The sequence below is a fragment of the Heliconius melpomene genome, chromosome 1 (genome assembly GCF_056956725.1).
Source record: "Heliconius melpomene rosina isolate 202511_hmr_F chromosome 1, ASM5695672v1, whole genome shotgun sequence".
Lineage (NCBI taxonomy): Eukaryota > Metazoa > Arthropoda > Insecta > Lepidoptera > Nymphalidae > Heliconius > Heliconius melpomene.
This window is the reverse complement of record NC_140389.1, coordinates 10,056,020-10,082,854: the sequence shown is the minus strand read 5'-3', so window position 1 is coordinate 10,082,854 and position 26,835 is coordinate 10,056,020. Positions and strand designations below refer to the sequence as shown.

The following is a 26,835-nucleotide window of genomic DNA, read 5'->3' as shown; positions in this document are numbered from 1 at the left end:
TTTTAAAAGTAGGTATTGAGGTTAATATGAATGATATTTTTACACAAAGTTATAATTGTATAAGATGACTATTATTTAGGTTATTCATACTTGCACAATTTTTTTATTATTATTGCAATAGATATTTTATGCATGAAACCATTTAAACAAATGATTAACAGTTTATTTCTATACCATTAAGTAATATTGGTATATATACATAATATAATATGTATGTATATAATTTAAGAAGCCCTATAAATAGCTATGTAGGTCACGGAAAATCGTCTTAGAAATATAAACTAGAGGAATTACCAATAACTTGGATCAATTTCAAGGATTATCCAGCATTAAGGGCAGAATAGTAATTGGAATTCCGGATATCCTATGCATAATATTGCTTATATTTACCCCATTTTGTATTTACTTACCTATCAAAAGTAACGTGTTACTTTTCAGACATTTAAAAAGGAATATTAAAGACAATGGTATAATAATGGTAGAAAGCTATTATAATGTAACACGGAACTTAAGATTTTTACTTAAGTTTTTCTTTCCTTATTATTATATAAAGTTAACAATGTATATTATATTATTTAATAATATCGATAACATAATATTTTAAAATTAAATATTCCTCCTCAATATAAGAAATAAAAATAGAAATGTAAAGTTTCTTATTAAAAGCAGCATTCGTAAGAGATCTACGGCTTATCAATTCTCACTTTTGACAACAGCACATGTGGTGAACGCATTGTTAACAAAGAGGATCAATTTGCCGATATCGAGGACGGCCGCTGCCCGCAGTGACCGTGTCCCGATGACCTACATGCAAGATTCACAATCAAACATATGCATCTCAATTATACTATTTAAATGGTTATGCAAATTGTTTTCTATAAAATTAATGCTCATGGACTACGCATATATTTTTAATATTCCTAAATATTAAATATAATCTTAATCTAGTCTTAATCTTATATTTTAACACTATGGCTATGAACAAAATAAGAGTTCTTTTGCGAACAAGAGTTACTAATTCAATATAGGTCGGGATTTTACAACTAAAGAGTCTGGATTCTGAATTCTACAACTTAAAATTTTCTTTTATATCTCTTGGCGCGTGTGTAAAAACATAAAGTAAAATTAAATTCTTGTAAAGAATAACTCGTATTGGGCTGTAAAATTGACACTAAAGTAAGAGTGTCTGAAACAGACTGACATAAACAATGCTTTACGACCACATTGCTTGTGGCCTTCACGCTCATGACCGCACTAAAATACTTGAGGAGTAACAAAGACCAGGCTCCAATATTCAGTAAATCATATCACTTTATACTTACTACCCAAGAATTTATAGTCTGAATTTCACATTTGTATTTTTGATTTTAGTATTTACAATGTAAAAATTATTAAATTTAAATCCTTATTTTTGGACGTTAAAAAAGTGTCGATTATTAGTACTTGTCGGTTACTGGTGCCCATGTTATTTCATGTAAATGAATGTTCAAAAGTAAAACAAGAGAAATATCAAAATATTAATAAGAGAATTAAAAGTAATAATTATTTATGATAGAGTTGGGGATGTCACACCTGTTGGTATACTATAAAATATTTTACAGGCTATTAAATGTAACCAACAGAAGTTTTCAGCCATTCAAATGTTGGTTATAGTAAATCATTTCTCAAAGGTATACATTACAACTGTGCTGCAACAATAAATAGTGTTCAATCGTTGAATCTTTAGGTTATTAATAAAATGTTCTAATAGAAACGATCGCTACTTATATTTTTGGTAAGCCTATTTAATTCTGGGGCTCAATTTTAAGACTTATTTCTATTTTATGTTATACATTGCATTACAAAATTCAAGTAAAATACGTCGTGTTTACATGTTTACAAACAGATTTAGACCAATAATAATATAAAATAATGAATCAATACATATAAAGGAAGAAAAGGAATCCAGCTAATACAATATAACAGTTGCAAACAAACCGTTCCCGGTACGCGACCCACTTCTATAGAACTACTTTATTAAAGTTACAACGAAGCATCCGAACAGAAATAATAGTTCAATAAATACTATACTATTACTCCGCGAAAGCTTATTGCCATATTGTGCAGTCGACTAAGCTTAATACACCGTTATGACATTGCTAGTTCTGCCGTTATGGAGATGCAACTTTTACTGGCGTGACATGAAGAACATTAATTTTTGTTATATACTTCAACTGTGTAAATATGTAAATCTCACCGTCTTAATTTTGTCAAAAATTCATTTATTTCATGTCAATTTATATTTGTTTTTTTTTTTTGGAATCTAATAAAAAAAATATAACTACATCTTTAGAATATATGTAATATACTCAAAATGCGATTATGATTTATATTAGATTAATCAGTGCTTAATTATTTTATTGAAAAATTATATATACACATATATATATATCCGCTATTAAATAATAAATAGTAAATAGTATGTAAATTAAATATAATAAGCAAATGTAACAGAAAATAATTTCAACTTAATATAAATTATGAATTAACATTAATGTAGGACATTTTCATTACTTAAAATGAAAGCTGCTCAAGCAAAGTAAAAGTATGCAGCGTCCTATATATCCTAACACCCGGTGCCCCAGTTAGCGATCAACAAAAGAGTAGCTATTAAAACCCGTCCATGTGTGTTAACTAGTTTAGACCCTTTGTCTGTTAAACGTACTCGAGACTCTAAAATAAAATAAAAGTAGAAATCGGGACAATATATGCACTGTGTGCAGAACTCCACTATGTAGCCACCACCTCGCTGCAGGCCACCACTCGCCTTTTCTCAATAAAGAAAGGAGAAACGGAAGCGATTGCTATGAGCGCTTTTAAATGTACTAAATATAAAAAAAATGTAATAAGTATATGCAAATATATATTGCAATTAATAGTATATATTTATTTTTAAATTACCATTTAGATTAAAAGAAGATAAGAAATTGAAAATATAAGCAACGTCTAGACATATAGAAATATTTAACAGTCACTTTAATTATAAATTAATGAAATAAATTATGCCGTAGTACAAGAAGTCAAGCAAAAGTATAAAAAGCAGTCTTTAGCTAACCATAGTTAATGGGGGCAGTAATTGAGTAAAGTTCCCATCGTTTTCAGTGCAGCGTAAATAATATTCGAGCGCAATATTTAGAAGCAAGCGAGCCTGAGCTACTTATTTGCACCGCCAGCGTCACCGCAATCAATTTGTTGACTCGTGGCCATTAACACTAGAATAAAAAGGGGTTTGTTCGTTCAATATTCGTTTAAAAATATTTAACTTTAAGGGAAATTTGAAAATAAATTAACAGTTTTATTTTTGAGTATACACTCATGTTATATATATATACAAAAGTAAGGGAGGGATTACGTGCGTTTCACGTGTTTTAAAAATAGTACAAAATTTAGTTGAATATTTTTAAGTTGTTGAAATAATAAATAAAAGGGGAAAATATTTTTCAATAAATGATTACTTAGTTAAATTAAAAACATAAATTAAATTAAGAATGTAAAAAAAATATATACATTAATATCTAAAACTAAAAAAAATTTTTCCGTAGTTATTCATAAAATGATCTACAATTCTTTAAACAAAGCAGTTTTATAACTGCCTCCACGCCACATGCACTCGTCCAATGGGAATTAATCGATATCAACCCTACTCCCCTATTTAACCTTTCAAAAATCGGCCTATTAGACGTAACAAAGAAAAAATATTGGTAATATGCTTAAATATTTTGTTGAAATTATGATTATTTTAATATTTATTTTTATTACTATTTCAGTCATTTTCTTGTTTTAGTAACAGAATTTCTTATTTTAATTTTATAGTAATTTTAATTTCAAATCAAAGCTTAATTTAGATTTGTTTTGTCCCGTGTGTTGTATATCTTTTGAGAATCATTAATCATGTTTCTGTTCCATCGCCGTAAATCTAGTTTATGATAGAGGCGGCGCGTTGAATGAGCTAGTAAAACTTTTTATGGCTCGATCACACTTTTCATTGTGCATACATACAGACAGAGGCCGCCTCCTCTACGCTTATATAAAATTCGTGTATGAAAAACAGAATGGCACGTACAGTTTTTGTGCTGAAAGCAAATAAAAAATATTGTATTTTATTTATATTTAAATATCCATTCATTATTGAAACATGTAAAGAAAATACTTAATCAATGTTTATTGCTATAATATGAGCTTGAAATTGTTAGAGTTTGATAGTATTTACAATAAAGTACTGCTAATTAAAAAAGTGCCAAATGTCCAATTTAGTAGTCAAAGAAGGTTATTTAAGTTCGAATATGAATGTGGCATTGTACGTAGCAGACATCAAAAGGCTTATATCAAAGACGAGTGTTGGCATATGGGGTAGCTAGGGCAATATGGGGTCCCGGTAGTTCAAATTTTACACGTACCCAATTCGCAGTAAAATCTGGAATATTCCTTTGTTTCTGTTGTACCTACCTACTATTTGCCGCGTAAAGTTTAATGCTGCTTTTTTAAAATTTGAGCTCATGACAATCATGTGATGTCTTTCAGAACAGTAAATAATTATGAAATTAAATGACGAATATCGCCATGATCTTATTTCGACGTGTGCGTCTTGCATAGCAAAAAATAACAGGAATTTCTACGGGGTTGGATGTATAAAAATAAAAAAAAAAACAAATACATAAGAGGGTATTCTGATAAATTATTTATCATATAACGCTTCAATGATGTGAATTTCGTATGTTTGGCATATCTTTTACAGGAAATAAAAGAACATCTTATTAAAATAAATGTTCACAGGATATATTTGAAATGGCCCCATCAATAACGACGGTTGATGGATAAGATTCCGGGAACGTTAACAGTGCATTAAGTGACGCTACAAATAAATAGTGCTATAACTTCGAAATGGGGCTTATTAAGACCAGTTTTACTTTCTCGACTGTTAATGTACTCGTAGCTGAGAGGTAACAATTTACTGATTATCATAGATTTTCTTGTGATGGCTCATTAAATTTTATTTCTTTTTTTTTTTATTAACATTGCATTGGTGATGTATAGTATTTTCTTTTTATTTAAATGCAATCTTCTCACGAAATATTTTATTTTTCATGGTTAAGTACTGAAAATACAATAAAAAAATATAAGGCTCAAATACATTTACTTTCAAGATTAATCAATATTTTGATTGATAGCCAGAACACATGTTAAATACAATAATAGGCATACAATTATATAAATTAAAATAATAAAATGCTAGCTAGAGACAACAAATAAAAGAATGTAAAATATAAAAGACAAAAATTATAAAATAACTAAAATTTAGAACTTTCTACGAGGAATGTTTAAAGTTATCTAAATATCATGTTTTTACGCGTATACTGCAAACCTGCAACATGGAGTAGGCACTAGAAAACACAACCTACTCACATTTAACTCCTCAGATCAAGCGAAGTCTTTTATTAGACATTTTTCGTTATAAAATATTATATTAAAATTATAAATACATACATTATATACGACACACATTTAATACTTTTGTCCCAAATATTTTGGACAAAACAAAAGTAGATGAATAAGATAAAGTGAGTATCGCCGAAGCGAATAATACAGAACGAGCTCATTGTGAATAATAAATGAAGTGTCTCAAGATGGAATTGCTACTCAAGGAAGTGGAACTGACAAGAATGGATCCCATTACACTAGTTGCATATGATCTAACTAATTAAAAGATGCTCTTCGAACGAATCAAAAGCAAGTTTCTAATACGAAATATGATACGAAAAGATCTTAAAATATTTTAAAAACATTTTATTTTTATATTTCCTATATAATTTTAAAAAATCCTTAATTCCGTTATTTTTGGAGTTGTTGCCAAATTGGGATTTTACTAAATATTTTTTTTTAGCTTTTGTTCGGTGTTTATTTAATAGTTAGCTATTATTATTAAAGTCGCGTGCAGCTCCTAGTTATAAATAAAACTTAAATTAACTAACGATACAAATAAACTTAACAAATCATAGTATTTCATTTTAATAATAAAATTTATTAATTAGGATGATTTCAAGCGAAAAATAAAAAAAATGTAATACTATTATTTGCAAAACAATAGGTGACCGATACAGATCACTTTATTTCAGAATATAAACGAAAGTTCGTTTCTCCGTGAGATCGGCCTCTAAATAAATCGTACTTTAGAAACAATACAACGATTGTTTGCTTCAAAAATACGCCACAGCTTACGTTAGTGCATTAAATAAAATAACTTTTACGTATTTCTCTTGGTCTTTCATCATTATAAACACATTGTGAATTTTAAATTAAAGTCTTATTTTGGAAATATAAGACTACCTATTTACAGTTTAGTTATTATTATCAATAAAAAAATTACAGTAATAACTACTAATTTATCTCAATATAATTCGATGATATGGTAACTAAATATTCAAATATTCTCCAAAAGAAAGCGAATTTCTCGGCGGTGGTAAAAAGGTATAAAGGAAATCTACACCCATCGCGATGTCCAATTATGTTGTATATATATATATATTTATAAGGCGATATATTAATTTAGCATTACATTTATATAAATACTAGCGGCCCGCTCGCGGTTTCAGCCGCGTGAACTGTGTTATTATTAATTTCTGTCTCCATGACTACGTCCTAGTGACGTCTATGCAAAATTTGAGACTTCTAGCATTTGTAGTAACGAAATTTCATACAAACTTTCGACCCTAAAAACAACCCCTTAGAAATCGAATATTGCAAATTCCCGTCTTAGCGAGCACCTACGTCCTATAAGTAAGTCCTATGCAAAATTTGAGATTCCTAGCACTTGTAGTTTCGGAGATTTCGTGATGAGTGAGTGACCTTTCGATTTTATATTATAAATATAATAAAATAATATTCTGAATAAAAGTATTCACATACGTATTACGTAAACCAAGTACTATTCACATTTCACACATTGTGTTACCAGTCAACAACCACCAAGAAAATTTGTATGTGCCTTGTAAAGCGAATTGGCCATTGTTAACATATTGATTCGACAATAGCAAACTGGGCTGGCTCCTGTGTGACCTAAATACAGCCTGTGACCTAACACCAGAGCCCATTAGTATATTAAACTAATCTCGCCACCTACAAGTCTGATGCTCTCAATCAAATGGTTTGGTCTAATCTCCAGGTGGTATTTTTGGACTGAACATTTGGAAGTATTTCTGATCTCTTTGTCTGTAAACTTTGGATTGTTGTTTAAAATTAACAACAATATGAATTATTTACTGTAATTATAATATACGTTAGTGATAGTTTTTTTATGCATTTTTATAAATTTGGCTATTTTGAAAAATTCTGAATATTTAATAATTTTATAAGTTGACGCTGAAATTGCTCTATTATTTATTTCGCACCCGAATAACTTCAGTAATTTAATAACCATTTTAAATATAATAAACGTATAATAAAAAAAGAAAGCATCGGCCAATTCAATAAAATACACAGTTTAATTCATTTATTAATCAATTTAAATAATATAAACACTAAATGTTAAGAGAAGTTTGTCAATATACAATAGTGAAAACTGCATAGGCAAACAGGCAAAAAGTGATCCAAATAATTTGATTTTCTCATAAATGTACAGACAACGACCATAAACAATTTTATTATATGTATAGATTTTAAAACATATTTTTAATAATAATATATTATTTATAGCTAGCTTTCATGTTAGCTACTGACTACTGCCATTCTATACACTGACAACATTTAACTTACGAGTACAATCAGTTCGTTTAACTGCAGTAATTCATTTATTTCGACAATAAATTTTTATATGCGCAGAGAGTTATAGCAATTACTATCTATTTGTACAGTCAATTGAAATTTATTTTCCTGTCAGAAAGCTTTGATAATAGTCGTAAAAGCTAATAAACATTGGGGCGAGGCGACGAGTAAGAGCTCTTTTAACTTGCTAATTCTATAGAAGACATGTATACTTGAAAAAAACACGGCTGTTTTAAAATTACAGATAGGTATACACTTTAATTTTAATTATATAGCAGGTATAGAAAGTTTAGTTTGCTATTTATATTAAATTTAGTTAGCTTAAAAATATTTCTTACGAGTGGACTCGGAAGATGGAATTATAATTTTGTTGAGAAAACTTTCTATTTCGTTCTGCATAATATATTGAAAATAATTATTATTTTCCCTCGTCAATATTAACAAAAATAGGTATTTAGTTACTCAAATTATCATTAAAACGTACAAGAATTATGAATTATATAGCGTTAAGAACACATTCCTTTTTACTATTAAATAATCAATAGATAAACGTACACTGAAGAACTGACAAGGGCAAGTGTTTAGGGCTAATCTTCGACTATATTTGACAAGGGTTACATCGACTCTACTTTTAGGGTTATTCGTATCTCCGATCTGTAAGTAGTTAATACTTAAATAAATGTGGATAGAATTGAAAAATTAACCATTTTCTATTAAAATTTCTTAAAAAATATAGTTTTAAGTTCAACCAAGTGCAGTATTTAAGTAATTATTGTAAATTACTAAATATATAAGTAAAATATATTTAATATATACACTTAGGACATAAATTAATACGAAAAAAATTGAAAAGCTCAAAGCAGTGTCAGAAAAGGGAAAATATATGCGCTAGCGAAGCCGATATAAAGTTAAGTTTTTCACGAAAACATGTAAAGGAGATTACCATAAACAAACGATCCCGTTTAAAATTTGCACTTTACTAAGGTATTTAAATACGAGGACGAGCCTATATTGAATGCTCGGATACAAATTAGCATGTCAGAGACACGTGACAATATACGTTCGCTCCATAGACTTAATGAAGGGTGAACATAGTAGTTAAAGGGATTTATTGAGATATAAGTTAACTGAAATAAGATAGAATCTTTATGTTCGAAATTAAGTAGGTCACTAGAGTATCTATATTCTCCAGTAAATTTATTACTATAAGTCTATAAATTATGAGAAATTAATCTATTTACTTAACGTTTATCTCATTGAGGAAGAATTGTCCCAAGAAATAAATAACTTCCAATATGCAAAAAACTATTTAAAAAATAAATTATTGAACAAAGCTCAAAAACAAGTAACAATTTTCAAAAAGCTAATTGCATAATAAAAGCAAATAAAAATACAAATAAAAGTTCCTGAATAAATCAAGGGGCGGCTTCAAATGTTATTTCAGAGTTTATGTTGGCGAAACTGAACTCCGCGACATCCCGCTCAATAAAAACTAATGGAGACTCGCTTAGCGATTCCACTTTACTTCAGTGTTACACACGAAATGAAAAAATATATATTCTTTTAAATTCTTTTACTTATTTTGTTCTTTCATGATATTATATTCACAAAAATAAATGAAATTTAAAGAGATTCTAATACAAGCGAAAATTGTATTTTTTATTTATCTTTATTAGTTTCACCTTGTATCCCGCACATAGCAGGATAGGCAGAGGGAACCTAATGTTGAGACACTCCGTTTCCCACTTTCCGCCGAATTGTTATTATATAATATTTTCTATTTACTGTGCGTTAAATAAATACTAATCAACCGCCACCTATTGTTTGTTTTCTTGTAACAATGTTTATACATACTATATATGGCAAACAACACTTGCGGCAAACGATAATAATCTGCACTTAAAATTCACTTTGCTCAAAAGTGGCGATGGCGGTGCTTTTGCGAAATTCCTAGAAAATCGATTTAATTGAAGTAGAAGCTCCTATAGCTGCAAGATAAAGCGAGTGGTATCAAAATGTCCTGACCGAGCGCCAGGATTGTCTTTCAACTGGCATACAGCCAAGCTCTCTCACCAAGTTAAATTTCAGGATAGAATAGAGTAACGAACCAAGAATATTTATTACAGATCGAAATAATATGAAAAAAAAAAGAAGTAGAACGATATACATTTTCCACCTTATTTTAGTTTCAACATAAATTGCATGTTTTATTTAATAATTATAATTAGGTTCACGCTATATCCTACACAGCAGGAAAGGCAGAGGGAACATAACGTTAAGATGCTCTGTTTCCCACTTCCTGCGAATTTTTCGAAGCATTGTGTGTTGAGTGGCGGATCTCAACGCCGAGCTTTTGCCTCGGCGCCAGAGCGAAAAAATAAAGATATTTAGAAATTTCATTTCCTCCTGTGGGGATCAAACCTACAACCGTCGCGTTACAGTCACACTCTTGTGCCCTTGCGCCACGATGGCCTAGAACATAAATATAACGTTTAGAAAAGTATATATAGTACAGGTGTACTTTACATATTAATTATTTGCAATCAATTTTGTTACCAATTGTATTAATAACTAAATCTAATAATTACTCATTCATGTTTAAACAATATTCCGACCTTAGATCTGACCACTAAACACACAAGGACAGAACTAATTTGTACATTGAATTCGCATAATGAAACTGGTGTCATTTCATGTGTAAATGTTTACCATAAAAGCTAATTATACGCTATTATGCTTTGTTACAAAAATAAAGCGTGCAGTGAGAACCAAATAATTAACTAAATTATATATTAGTGTCAAGCTAAACTAAATTAAAGTTATTAAAACTAAATTCTGTATTTTTTTGCTTTCAAGTAATAAGTCACTTAGTTCTCCATTTATTTCTAATTTAAGAGAAACTGGGTGGTCATGATGTACCTATATTATAATAATATTAGCTAACACTCTATTTATATAATAAATAAGACCATTTTGGCACTGAGTGACAATGTCTGGCTTGTGGGTTGGATTTCCACCCGAAGCTGGGGCAGTTAGATTTGCGGCTCTATATGGTACTCGGGATAAAACCTTTAAGTAAAAACCAGACAAAAATACGATACTATATTTACATATATAAAAAAATCTATTTATGTTTTCAAAAGCACAACACCAATTGTTATAAAATTGATATGGGGCCATCTCCTTGGTACCTATACCCACCAGTAGCACCTACCTAATAAAAAAATAAAGAATTTAAATTAAGAACTTCCGTCAGTTTTTTCGTCGACTAAATAATCATTAGAAAACTCGTCTTCAAATACTGCTAAAGTTATAGTCATCGTTTGTGCAGTTTAAACCAACAGGCAAACAAACAAAATTGAACAACCATGACTTCTGAATCGATTACGATTCGATCTTTCACCGGAGAAAGTTGATAATTTCGAATTTTATATACGATTTCAAATGAAACTGCCATTTCATATGCTTGTCTTAACAAATTCGCGTTACATAGCGTAGACTACATATATTCCTAATGATGAATGATGTGAAAATCTTCTATTTATGTATTGATGCTATGCTGACGTAATAGAGTGCATGCAACTGTTGCAAGCGCACCATGGATGGGTGCAGGTTTCTATAGTCCATGAGACGCAGACGAGCAGTGACAGTGTTCCATATAAAATACTCGTACCCAAGCTATCATGTTCTAGTTCTAGTATCTATGTTATTATTTGTGACTTTAATGTATTTAATTCCACTGTATTTTAGGTAAAGTTTTACTTTAATTGTATGAAATATAGTGAGGTGCCTTCTGACACGGATGTTTCTAAATTGGCAAAAACATTTATATAATGTTAGTACACACTACTAACACAACGAACTAACACACTAACGACTATTATCAATATCGCTTACTATTATTTTTACTTTCATATTACTTTGACATTCGAGTGAAAATAGAGTAACATAGTGATATAAAACTATTTTCTCACACTCTGTCAAAACAAATCGGGAAAACGTAAAAATTGACCACATTCTTGCTACCTTGATTCGTCACTTAGAGTCATCAAAGTCTCTACTTGCCTCACCAGCATTTTTGCCTCACTGTAAGTGCGTAGGTATTATGCAAAGTATCGAGTTACTAATGGCGTTATACTCGTATGTTTATATAGGTAAAATTAATTTCAAACAAAATACATTAAGTTGCGCAAAATAATACTTTGTTATTTCAATAAACATATGTATCTATATAACACACTAGTGGACCAGGACGCGGCTACGCCTGCTTGAACTATAAGAATATTTATTAAATATTATATAATATATTTATTTTTATAAGGATGAATATCAGAATATAAATTCATTTTGGGTGACGTTTTCTTAAAACAACAAAGAAACTTTGCAAACCGTTGCTTAGCAACGACGGTTGTTATTAACATGGCAGAATAAATTGCATGTCAAATTAGAAAGTATTTTAATTTATTAGTACATATGTGTAATGTAATATTATATAGCCTATAGCACTTCTGAAGAATGCAGCTTTCATACAAAACAAAAACATAGTAAATCGTACCAGTAGATCCAGAGATCTTAGCGTTCAAACAAACAAACAAACAAACAAACAAACTCTTACGCTTTATTATATTAGTATAGATCATCACATGTGCTGTGCAGTTCATGTTCCATATTATTATGTTTTATTTGCATTATATAATTATAGAGGAAATGAGGGATGAGTGCAAGTCTCATGGCTAGGCGATAGTGACGTCTATCCCTCCCGGACGCAGCTGGGAAGTGGGAGGGCCTGGGAAAGTGACGAGCTGCGTGTTCCTGCATTTGACATTGAAAAACAATTATTATGAACTTGGGTTATTTTCCTACATGTATAATTTATTATTTATGATACATAATAAAAATATATATATGTATACATACCTAAGCATAAACATACATCAATAAAATACTGTTTGACATAAAGTTCTAGCCTAAATAAATACACAGATAAGGTCAAAACAAAGGCTTATTGAGTTGAAGGAGAGGAGATTTAAAACTTTCCTTAATTAATTATCCGTTGGCAAACAAGGGGGTTTACCTACTTGCCTTTATTTATGCAGCCGAATCGGGGAAAAGTTAATTTTATTTAGTAGGCAAGCAAAGATATCGAGTGAAAGCGTTAAAATATAAATAATTTAAAAATTAAAATAACTAAAGTGGATACTTAAGATTAGAAACTAAATGTTATAAATTTCATTGAGTGGAAAACTTATGCAAATGTTCAATTTTTTTATATATATTAATAAAAAAATAAAGTAACAATATATTATGACCATAAGGCGTAACAGTTAAATAGATAAATCTATTTACTATATTAAATTTTTTTTATCAGCTTCGCCCGCATATTGCAATGTAAGCAAGGAGGACCTATTGTCAAAACACTTAGTTTACCGTTTTCCACATGAACTGTGTGTACATTGGCGGAAACATGGCGTATCTAGATATTTTCCAGCTCCCCTCGAGCTTGACTTTAGATTTTAAATTTATTTTTAGATATTAATTTAATTTTTCAGGGCACTATCATTTTCTGGGGTGGGCACCGTCCCCGCCCTGAAAAGCCGCCGGGAAGTGGCGTAACTTAACGCCAAGCTTTGTATTACTAAGGCGAGAAAATGAAAATAATTATCTACCTAATACCTAATAGAGATTGAACCAAAAACCATCCCGACTACCGCCAGACACAACCACTGCGCCACGATTTCATTTATTCACATTCTATAACATATTACATCATACATACTGCAAAACATCCTGGTAGTCATTAACTAAAGCAATGGCGTATTTCCTTACTGCAAGCAACTAAATTGCTCATATCTAAAATGGTATGGGAAAGGTATAAATATTAAATATGGTAAAATTTATATTTTTTACTTATTCGAGGTTTTCATATTTATATACGACTTTTTTATAACTATGTACCTGTTTAAAGTATTTTTAAATTCAATTTTACATTAAATTCTGTAGCTAAAGGTTGAGCCAAGAAATTCTTCGCATTATAAAAATATAATTTAAACCTCATACAACTTTACATATAATTCTGTTCGCACTCTCTGAACCGCGGATGACATAGATGATCTAATGAATTCACAAGTTTACTCAACACAACCACTAAATTGTGTCGTTAACACTTTGTTTATAGGACGCGATTTCCTACGACGTGTCATCGTTATTTTTACGTTACTATGACGAAACTTAAGCCAGAAATGGTAAGGTTTTTATTACATACTAAACAGTTTCTATGTTATTTTTACTTAAGTAATTTTAACGGTGTTATTTGTGATAATTAGTTAATAATATATTTAATAAAAATTATTTATAGTACTTGTATGTTTAATACGATTACATTTCACCTACAATTTCATGATTGTAGGTCAACGAGAAGTACAATTCATAAAAGTAAATATATATTTTTTCTGGAAGGTACTATAGAGTAGTATTCCATATTAATATCAGCAAGATACTTCCACTAAATCTTGAGAAAAAGGTTCTTGACAGTCAAAAACACAAACAGACAGACGAAAAAAAGATTCTTTCAGGATTCAGTTTTTTAGGGTACGGAACCAATAATTAAAAATATTTTTTATAGCGGAAAATACTTAATTAACACTTGAGAACGCTAAGCTGAAACTTATAGCTGGCAGCAGCCAGCAGGCACGAGCTGCACTCAATGTGTCAATATACGAGTAGATGCCGCAAGCTCTCAGCGCACTTACAGTGCGGTAAGAAGCTGTCACTGTAGCCCCAACACGTCTTCGATCGAGAGCCTTATTTCAGAAACGACACCTACTTACTTGAATAGGATCTGTTGGCAGACGGATCGGGAAGTACGCAAAGTGTACCCCCAGCACATTATAATGGTCGTAAGACTAGTCTGCCGGGTCTGTCGTGTCTAGACGGCGCGTCGGATCCCTATCTCGGGAAAATTGTATAACGTAAGTGAAATATAGCTACATTGTTAAATTTTAGAATTGTGCTGTTTATGGTGCCCGTGCTGTAGTTAATGAAGTTATTGTAACAGTCTATATATTCGTAAGTTATAATTTTTACGACGAGGTTTACGTCTTGTTATGTGTCATTAGGTATGCAGACAGATTATTATTCTTAGACTAATGCGATTTAAAAACTAGGTGCCTGTGCTTAAGAAGAGTATTGAGGACTATAGCTTATTATTGCAGGTTTTCTTTAAAAAACACCGCAGGCTCATTTGGTTTTTAATGATCTGTAAATTAAATTACAAATACAAATATATGTTTCTTTAAAGAAATGACAATATAAATTTAAATAAATATTTAATTTTCTCGAGTGGGGATTGAACCCATAACCCGTCGCGTATACACTTTCGTTTCTGCACCACGACTGGCCTATATGTATATAATAAATATAACAAGATTTTAAGCATGCTTCATGACAGTGAGAACAATGATATATCATAATGAGTAATAAAGTTTTCCCTTTTACAGTACAAAAACCTCACTTTACAAAAACAACATTTCAACAAACAACAATGGAGACTGATGATCTAAGAACATGAATTTGAACAGATCTAGATCAAACACAATGCCTTCTTTACGAAACTCGTTAGTAATTTGTACCTTTTCTCTGGTGAGAGTGGTGTTAAATGGCGAAACTGCCGGTCTACAATGGAACAAGCAGTTGGTATCGGCACTGCGCGGGCGCATATCGGTCGTGGGTCATCGCACACCCTTTCACCAAGTTGAATACAACCTTTTCATTTTATTATTTTAATCGGTTTAAAGATGTTATTATCACTAGAAATAATATTTTTATGAAGATTTAGACATGACTGTAATTAAAATAAGCGAGCGTAAATAGAAGCATATTATAATATTTATAAAATGCGGCTGAATCGTAGTAATATACAATCCTACATTAGTATTTAATTCATAAACAAATATAAGGCTTTTAAATAAATGTCACGCTATTTGCAATTTATTAACTTTCGTAATTGGATTTTCAGTTTATTGTGTTTTAGCTTAACCTTTGTTGTTTGTTTGTTCAGAATGAAGCGGCAGTTTGCTATGTTTTATTTGTCAACGTTTGTGTTTTATTATGTAAGTGTATATTATATATGTAGATGGACTATTTTTGAAACATACATATATTATTATTATTATATTAAATTTTTGTTATTACAGATTGGTTGGGCTTCAAAAAGTAACGCTTTTTCAATACGTAAGTAAATATTTTGCTGGGGTATTGCTTAAAATTTATATTTAATGTTTGATTTCGTATTAATTTTTGTTATAGTATATGTATAGACAGACATTTTCACAAGTTTCTTTTGTATATTGTTTTATTCCTTTTGCATACGCAAGTAAATTGAGAGTAAACCTGGCTACTAATCTAAAACAGGAACAGATTTGTAGACTTACATACGTACATTAAGGGGTATTTATATTTAGTTGGGAATGTAAAAAATATAGTTAAAGTATATATCTAAATATCAAAATTGCAACACTGTGCTTCCTATTGATAACGAGATCTGTATAGATCTCGTTATCAATAGGAACGTGTATACGTATAATAAAATATTTAATCTTTGAATCAAAGACCATATTAGAAAAATATTTTACAAAAAAGTTCCAACGTAAAATACTTAAGATTACAATTATTATAATGTATATTATGCACAATATTTTTTTATTATTTTAGAAGGGCGACCTCTAGTGGCAGGTAAAACAATATTTGAAATTAAAATATTTTTTAAATTAACTAAAATTAAAAATATATAAGTAAATTGCCCTAAAACAGGTGACACGTTTACACCGAAAGAGTTGCTACCGATTGCAAGCAAACTATTAGAGAAAGGTATTTATTTATATAGTTATCAAATTCATCAATAATAAGATTCATCGTTTTTGGTTTGGGTTTTTAATTTGGTTAAGCAATTGAGCACAACTGACCAAGCGTATCGAAATGAATAGATGAAATAAAATTTAACATCCAAATAAAAAGCGGACAAGGAAACGTATAGGTTTTATATGAGTTGATTACCTCAAAAGAAATTGTATTTATTTATGAAACTGAGGCCAGTCGTGATGCATGGGTACAAAGTGTGACTCTAAATGCCACTGGTTGTGAGTTCGAACCCCAATCGAGGAAATGTGATATTTATTTAAATTTATATTTCCATTTCTTCGCTCTAGTGTCGACGCAAAGCACAGCGTTGAGCTCCGTCACTCAACATGTAATGCCTTCACAATTCGGCGGAAAGTGGGGAACAGAGTGTCTTAACACTGTGTTCCGTCTGCCTACCCAGCTCAGTGCGGAATTAAAAAATAAATTTTCATAAAATAGTTGTACCAGGCAACGTAATGTTACATTAGACACCCATAAATACTACTAAAGGCATTCTGTATTTACTTCGGAGATTGCTCTGTACTAGATTGAACAGAAATTGAAACTATAAAGTAACTTAATGAACATTCTAGTGCTTCCTGCCTCTGGAATATGTCTCGTTGGATATATCAGGGATACACGATCCCTTTCAAACTAAAAATTAATATTTCTAATATACATTTTATTTCAGTTAATGATCCAGGAAGTACGTATTATTTTAAATATATTTTTTTAATATGAAACATACAAATAATTTAATAATGTACAAAACAATTTTTTTTCATTTAAATTTAGTCGGCAAAGGTTTTGTTAGTTCTACAAGGAACCCACAAGAACTTTCAGATAAATTATTTGAAGCTTTTTGTAAGTACTAACAATTTATATCTTATAACCCTTCCTTAGCTGTCGGGATAAAAAGGAACACTACTTTATTTATAATGGTAATAATTCAAATTGTTATTTCAGTTCTAACAAACAAGAGAATAGTTACTTTGACAGGTAAATCGAAAATTTAATATTTCTATATTAAGATTATTTATGTAAATTTAATTTATATTGAATTTCAGATTATGATATAACTACCATTGACGCTTTACAAGCTTTGGCTTTAAGTGGAGAAGGTGAAAATGTTTATTTAATTAAAATATTTTAGAATCCCAATTTGGATCTATTATTAAACATATAAGAAATTAAGTTACAGATTTTGTACCAGTTGAAGAAACTTCAACTATAGGACGAAAAACTAAGTTTCTGAGAGGTAATGGTTATAATTCAAGTACAGTAAATAATAAAATATATTTAACTGTTAAAATAGTCTAATGTATACGTACTTATTATGTTATTATAGTAAGCGAAATTAAAAGTATATAGTATGCTTATTTCTAATTTCTATGGCAGGACAACTTGTCGAAGTTCCAAGTGAGCCAAAAAAAAGCCAGTACAAGCGTATGTCAACTTTTACTTAAATAATATTTTGATTGTGACAAAGATAATTATTTTAAACCCAAATATTTCCTAAAATTTTACAGTTCTAACAAAAATATCTGATCAAAAAACAAACAAGGCAAAAAGAAGAGGTATTTATTAACGTTTGCTTTTCATATTTTATGAATGATAAAAAATGGTCTGTCACTTACATAATATAGATCCATAAGTTTTAAATTACTACGGTTATTAGTTCAATTCTCGTAATTTTTGATCGATAACGTTCTAAAGGAGGGGTTGGAAATTATAACAGCAATTCCCCGAAAAATGGGTACAAACAGTTATTATAAATTGAAGCGGAATTATAACACCCAACATTAAATATGGCAATAAAAAATAAACATAATTTTATATAAACATTCTGTTTTTAGGCATTTCTTTGGCAAAAAAATTAGGTAAAACGAGAAAATTAATCGTAAATAAACGACGCAACAACAGTAAAAAAGGGAAGGAAAACGGTAAGAACGAACGTAAACCTGAAAATATAAACAAAATTTTTAAGAAATGAACGACCTACTGAATGAAGGTCAACGGTAGGCCGATAAAACGGTATTTATAACATTTTTAGCAATTTTATACTGTTATATGAGTTTAGTACTGTATGGCCGTAATTAATTTTGCCGAGTTAATTTAAATAATTATAAGTCGTTTACTATTCTAAAATAAAAAAAAGTTCTACAGTTTATAAAATAATAAAGCTACTAAAGCAGCTCTTCATCTCTAAACAATATAGGATGAAAAATACGGTATCATAATGACTCATTAACGAAAATAAATTAAATTCCAGTGAAATCTAGAGTTATCAAGGAAAAACGAACTTGTCGTTGGAATTATATATGCGACAACGTAGCAGATCTTGACTCTTGCAGACTAAAAGCGAATTGTGGCCAGAAAAATGTGAACACCAAAATCGACGGTAAATATTTTTATTATATATTTTTATAAAAAAATATTTTTTATTTTAATAGTAGAATGCGAAATTTTAGTTCAGTTCTTAATTTATGGTGTTTTGAGCGTGCCAGTTGAGCACTAATCAATTAGAAATAATTGGCCAATGTCACGTTGCTTGGAGAACCTTCACGCTGTATCCCGCATACAGCAGCGCGAGTGCCGGGCAGCAAGTGGGGATTGAATCCATAACCAGTCGCGCTTACCTACAGTCACACTTAGGGCCCCTGCGCCACGACTGGCCTCACTTTAAGAAAAAAAAAATCAAGAAAATTTATACATATAAAATTACTTTGTCAGATATTGGCTTTGGGCATAAAAGTGACGAACATACGCTTGCAATAATACGATTTCGAAAAATGTGTAAGTTTTTTCATGAAATATTCTTTACTCACCTTATGAATATTGTTTATTTTTTACAAATACATTATTTAAGAAAACAATAAAATTTTAGTAGGAATATCTCTAGTTGACGAAGAAGTGGAAAAAATATGTAAGTTTAAAGATTAGATCAAATATAATGTCGTAAGACTAATTCAATAATTAATTATTAATAATTCTTAATTTTGTTTGTTGAATATTTTAGTGGAATCTAGAAATTTACACTTGCGTGTCGACAGTAAAGGTCAGTAGCAATATTTTTACAATTTCGATATCATAACTTGTTTTAAATAAAAAAAATATACTTAATAAACGTCCCTTAAAGCGCAGGGGTTAATTCGATCTATTTTACACGAGAGTTGTTGGTACAAATCACAATTAAAATAATGTAGCTGTCAAGTCTGGTAAAGGAGGAAGTAAAATATGCATCTATTATTATGCTTCTCTATAAAAAAAAATATAATTTAGCATTTCAAAATACCTAGGATCTTTCAGTGATTAAATTATTAATAATTGTTACGAATTTACAGATGTACTTAATAGAGTGGAAACCCTATCAGAGAATTTTAATAATATTATTGTCCATGAGCGTTTAGGTAACTATACTTTATTATTTTATAACTTACGTGTATTTAAATTTATTCTTCAAATAAAATGTATCATTTTTAGAATCAACAACACCCTTAACTTCACAAAAGAGAAAAAGCAAGGAAGCAAAGAATATTAAGAAGAAAATTCACAAGCAAAAGATGATGAGGAATTAATGAATAAAATGTATATTAATCAAATAAAATATTATTAATTTATCTAAGGAAATGTATCCATTTATAAATTAAAGCATTGTTCATACGGAGCTCGGATAAAGGTAAAAGGTTACACGAGCTACGAGTATTCATCGAGACTTCTGTTTATCGAATGTCGGACAAGGCCAGTATCGGCACGGCTATTCAAAGCTTTCCAGTTACGCCGGAATTGACTGACACTATTTACTCATTCACTCTTTATTCTAACAACAAAGCTTTACGAGTAGAGAGAGTGTTTATAAATAAAGTTTCCACTTTATGTCAAGTGTATGTGTGTGTTCTATTGACGTTAATCTTTTCGTCTTTCTTCTTTTTAATAGTGGAACGTCCCAGCCAGTAGGTACTCCTGAACAATGAGATAGAAAATAACCTAAAAACTGTTTATACTTTTGTATTACGAGTACATTGTATCGGAGAGTCATAGGCTTAAATATTTTACATGGGTATTCAAGATTACCTCGTAAATGTTTTTTGGTAAAATTTTTGGAAACAATATGTTTAAAAAAATATTAAAGGTCAAATAAGAAGTATATTTTAAGGCCAAAAACAGCCTAAACGAAGTATCCTGCAGCAAACCTATGATAACATGTTGTACATTTAGAAAGTGTTATTCCACATTTAGGAATTATAATTACTTTTTATAAAACATAAAAATTGAACGCAGCGGGATTTGAACCTGAGCCTCTTGTAAAGCTTTTAAATCTAAATTTGACTGGTTTTCTAAAAAGTATGATAACTTCAGATACATATTGTAACATTACATAAACCTACGTCAAGTTTTTACTAGTAATTGGTTATAGTTAATTAATATGTAAAAATATTACCTTAAAACCACATTTCAATAATAACATAGATGTTGTTGATGCTCTGTGCGTTTACATTTACATTAGTAATTTACTACAAATTAACAATTTTAATATATAGATATCATAATTGCAATTATCATAATGTATAATCTTCGTAATGAATATTGCTCTCAGCATAGTTCGAGTTGATTTTAATTTAAATGAAACGCAGGTCTCACATTGCTATTATATATTCAGTTTGCTATACAAATGAAGTCCACAGTCCGACGTTTGGTTACGCGACGTGAAACACTGTTGGTATAATTTGATAGAGTGACATTTCAATTTGACTTGTGCTCGAGTTTATTACAAGGCACACGGTTAGTTTAGTTCGCAAGTGTGTGGCTGACAACGACAATTACTAAAATCGGAATTCGTGAATTCGTAATACATATTATTAAATAATAGCATTTAACTTACATTTAGAACTAACATTTAAAAGAAGTTTATTTTGACAGCAGAAGTATCCGCTACTTTAATGGGTGGAAATCCTCTAACGATTAAAAAACGTTAATTTTTTATGTATATTTTTGCTTAGTGTTTTCTTTCAAAGCCAATTTTCTTTAGAAGGTTATTAAATGATTATTTTATAATCGTTTATATGGCAGGTGAGTACACCCAATTACGTTTCGATCAGGCGGCGATGCGGTGCCGGCGTGCCGACGGCAGCGCGTGCGGTCGCCCTAACTAGATTATTGGCCGGCGGCAGGCCATATACCTACCTATAAAATTTTACCATAGACTATAATTATACAGTGTGTTGAGTAATATGCAATAGGTACATCATAAAAGAGACCACAGAAAAGAAGATTTTTAATATCCATAAAAGATTATAAGTCAGTAATAAATAAATATTTCTTTAATAAAAAAGGAGAAGACAAAATAGAGACAGACATTCGTTAATAAAATTTCCACAAAGTACCGAGATTTATTACATTGTGTAAAGTAATTTGGCAACCATACAAATAGTATACACTGTGGCTTTATCAAAGACCCGCCACGGCGCCGCCACGCAAATAATTTGATACAGATTCATCAGCTCTACAACATTAGGGCAGAACCCTCATATTATTATACGATGTTAAATTGAAAAGTAATAGCTACAAAACTAATTTATATATTTGTTGAACTTTTAACAGGTATAAAAATTTATTAATATTTTATTATAGTAGAGATACTATATTGAGGCCGTCATGGCACAGGGACACAAGGGTGTGACTGTAACACGACAGTTGTGGGTTCGTGGGTTCCCACTAGAGGGAATTAATTATTATTTAAGGCAAAAGTCCGGCGTTGAGTTCCGCCACTCGACACGCCTCAGAAAATTCAGTGGGAAGTGGGAAATGGAGTGTCTGAACACTAGTTTCAATCTTCCTACTCTGGTATATGCGGGATACATTGCAAATGTATATATTAAACAGATAAAGTCAAGAAATACATACTAAATCAGCTTCACGCTGAATCCCGCCCACAGAAGGGTAGGCAGAGGGAACCTAGTGTTAAGAAACTCTGTTCCCCACTTTCTGCCGAAATACATAGCTAGCATAACTACTACATAAATATTTAATTATAAACGAAAATTAACATGGTATATCATAGCAACGTTCGAAAAACTTAACTACAATAGCACCTACATAAGAAAAGAACATCGAAAAACGCATATATTTCTAAAGAGTCTATTTTCTTTTATAAATGCACACAGCTCAGAATAGCAATATAAACTTATATGATTTCTGTACTTCAAAGCATCTTTTCATGGCACACGGCAAAACTGAAGCTCATTGTAGACCTCTAGCTGCACTACTTCAAGGGTTTTAGATGTGAGATCGATCTTACCTATGACCTATTTCAGAAAGCTTTATTACCCGTACTGTTCATGTGAACTGAACTCAATGAGATTATAGTTAGAATTCTGTAAGTAACACAATACACGATTTTGTATATGATATAAGAAAACAACTTTTATTCTCTACTAGCGACCCTCTTGCGGCTTCGCCCGCTTTAACTACTGGATTATTCATGTAATGTATGTTTGCAAAGCACATAAGATAATGTGAAAATTAATGAAACCCTAATGTAACCCGCATTTTCGTAGTTTCAATAAGGATTTTCCAATTGTTTCACACAGGAAGGATTTTTTAGTAGGTACCGTAATTTTAAATCTGTGCTACTAATCTTTTCAAGTACTTATTAAAATATATTTAAATGACTCTTTTTAGATAGTTAAATGAGTATTTTTAAAAGGAAGAAATTATAAACAAAAAACTTCCTACTAATAACTACTACAAAAAATGTGAAACCAAATATATCGCGCTTAAATAATACATTCAACTCCAATTATCTAATACGTGCAAACGCATCTAACTAAATCTTCGTTGCTTTAGAGGCAGCCGGGTTTTTTTTTCGAGCTTGTGGTTAATGCTGAAGAGGGTATTCTGTCCCTGATGAAAAGCAAGGACTACGTGGCTGCCTGTGAGGAAAATTAAATAGAATGCATCGGCCGGGAATCGAACCCGGGCCGCCCGCGTGGCAAGCGAGCATTCTACCATTGAACCACCGTTGCGTGTAAGGCAAGCGGGCGCGACGGACGCATGGCGAGTGGCGAGCCGTTTCGCAGCAAGGAATTTTTTGATATTGTAACAACTTCTAAAATACTTATTAAAATGAAAAACAGTGAAAGACAGTTTTGGTCTACATTAAATGGCCAACGTAACTAATGTACATATTTATATGCTGAGAGTAAGGGATAAGTGAAACTTGAGTAACATACAGCTGATGTGTCAACGGCGGGATGTGTTAACAATTAAATGCGTTTTTCTGTAAAACTATTCGCAATTTCGAAATATTGTAAAAAGCAAATTTTATTTTCGTTTAACGTAGAAATTTAATAAAGTATTTTAAAGGATAAGGATTAATACCATTATGGAAAAATATCCCTCACAATAAAAAATATATTGAAATTATTCTTTTTAGACAGAAAAATGATCACTACACGTTATTCTTAAAAGATACGAATATGCCGTCGCGGACTTTTTTGTAGATCTTATTAAGAGGAACAATACTCCAGTACATTATTTTCATGTAGTACTTACCATTAAAGCAGCGCATGCGCGAAAGTGTCTCAACGGGTAGGACTTTAGACACATTTATCGTATTTATGTTAATTTACATAAGAATGTATAAATAATAAACTATATATAAACCTTCTACGAAAAACACTCGACTTAATGGTGAAGACCGCATCAAAATCCGTTGGGTGGTTTAGAAGAAGAAGAGTTAGAAACAACAGACAGACACGAAAAGCGACTTTGTTTTATAAGATATAGGATATCTATACTTTTATATTTACTTTTAAAGTACTTTTTTATTTACTTTTATACTTTATTTATTTCAAGTGCTATCCCCAGTTAGCACATATTTTCCTATACCTATTAAAAAAATCATTGATGAATATTTGTTTTTATTTCATTATATAAGTTGTAAATAGGAAATAAAGAGCAATATCGGCAATAGCTGCCAAACATAAATACCACAAAGAAAAACTGCAAAGCTCGCCTGTTGCAGTCCCGTTTATTTTTCAAAAGTAACAACAGCGCCATCGACGCGGAAATTCTGATAGCGAAACATTGAAATGCGATGTTTCTTTGTTGTGCTTCGGACAGAGATATAAAACTAACAACTGTTTTTGGTTAGGAAACTACTTTAACGTAAAACGACGTTCTTCTTTTTATGCCAAATTTCTTAAATTTATTGGATTTAGGAGGTAAACAATAATATAATGTGATATTAATGTCATATGAGAACGTTATCGCAAGTAAGACCCACACTCATAGTTATTAATCGACTTCCGTAAGAAAAGGAGGTTATCAATTCGACTGTATTTTTTTTTATGTTTGTTACCTCATAACTTTTGACTGGGTGAACCAATTTAGAATTTTTTTTTGTTTGAAAGGTCCCGAATGGTCTCATTTTTTTTTTGATCCATGTCTGTCAATGGTATCTATGAGAAAATCACATAAGTCTTAAATTTGCATTAGGTATTTGCGCGACAAATAGACGAATAAACTCAATGTCGCGCCAACCGATTTTGATGATTCTTTTTTATTTTAAAATCCAAGAAAGTTCTGCTCAAATAAATCGTAGATTTTAGTACTATATTATTAAATTACTTAAAAGTACTGAAAACATTGAAGATATACAATATAATGATAAATTTTCAAAGTTCATGCCCTAAATTCAGTAAATATTTGTTTTTAATTTAACTTATAATGACGACGTTGATGTTATCAAGATTTCATTCACAGAAGCTATCTTGTAATAATAAATTTCTCGAGTCTTGAACCTTCGTCATTGATAAGACAGCATCGGATAAAAAACACTGCTTTTATTTGCTTATTGGTAAATTCTTTATTTACAAGGAATATTTCAAAATAAACATTTAATTTGCATGTTTTGTGAACGGTGCTTGTTCGATATTGGTAACGTCACTTTTAATGTCGCTCATTCGCAGTAAAAATATTATAAACTAGCGGCCCGCTCGCGGTTTCACCCGCGTGAACTATGTTATTATTAATTTCTGTCTCCATGACTACGTCCTAGTGACGTCTATGCAAAATTTGAGACTCCTAGCATTTAGTAACGAATGACAAAGACAAATGTCATTAGTAACGAAGTTTCATACAAATTTTCAACCCCAAAAAACAAACCCTTAGAAGTTGAATATTGCAAATTCCCGTCTTAGCGAGCACCTACGTCCTATAAATAACTCCTATGCAAAATTTGAGATTCCTAGCACTTGTAGTTTCTGAGATTTCGTGATGAGTGAGTGACCTTTCGATTTTATATGTATAGATTTACAAAATATTTATAGAGTGAAAAGGTAGACAGGATTTAAAAACGAGATTTTCATTTGTTTTTAACCGTTTATTAAATACAGCACTTGCTATCTAAGCAAAATGGTCAGACGAATGTTAATTAAAAGCTGAATCAGACAAAATGCAAACTCCATTTTAAGCCGCTGAAATTGAATCGGCCTATTGGGCAATCTAGTTATTTACTTAACCTATTTTATACGAAAAGCCTTCATTGGTATAGACATCTGCCGGATATGGATAAAATAAATTAATGAAATGTGAAAATCAGATTATTTATTTGTTTCTTTATCACCAATTCTCTAGTTAAATTAATATGTTCATTTTAAATATATTTACCTATATCAAAAATATCTATATGTTTTGATTACTGCGTAAATGTATTTTGATAATGGTACTTAAATATGTAGTAAATTCACAGAGACCATATCATTTCATAGAAATGGTGCACTCGGGGGGACAGCGTCTGGGAAACGAAATAATATGTTTATTTCATGGTTCTGGTCAATGCTTAGTATTTAATTTCGTCATTCAACAAGCAATGTCTCCATTTCGACCGCAAAGCGGAGATCAGAGTATCTTGATACTAAGTTCTCTCTGCCCCCCTAGAAGCCTACCCGGTAAATTTATAGTTTATTAAATAATTATTATAGAAACAACTGCCTTAGTCTCATCACTTCACAATATATTTTAAAGAATTTTAAACACTTAGGTCTTAAGCATATGGTTACATACTACCTGGTAGAGGTATTTTAAGTTAAAAATGTTTTATTGTGTATGTATGTAAATGTAGTATTTAATATGTGGCGC

At 30.6% G+C, this 26,835-nt stretch overlaps 1 protein-coding gene across 3 annotated transcripts in view; it reads right to left on the bottom strand.

The window, feature by feature from the left end:
* LOC146541338 (uncharacterized) overlaps positions 1 to 26,835 on the bottom strand; it is a 98,327-nt gene that overhangs the window by 45,704 nt on the left and 25,788 nt on the right. The window lies entirely within an intron of this gene.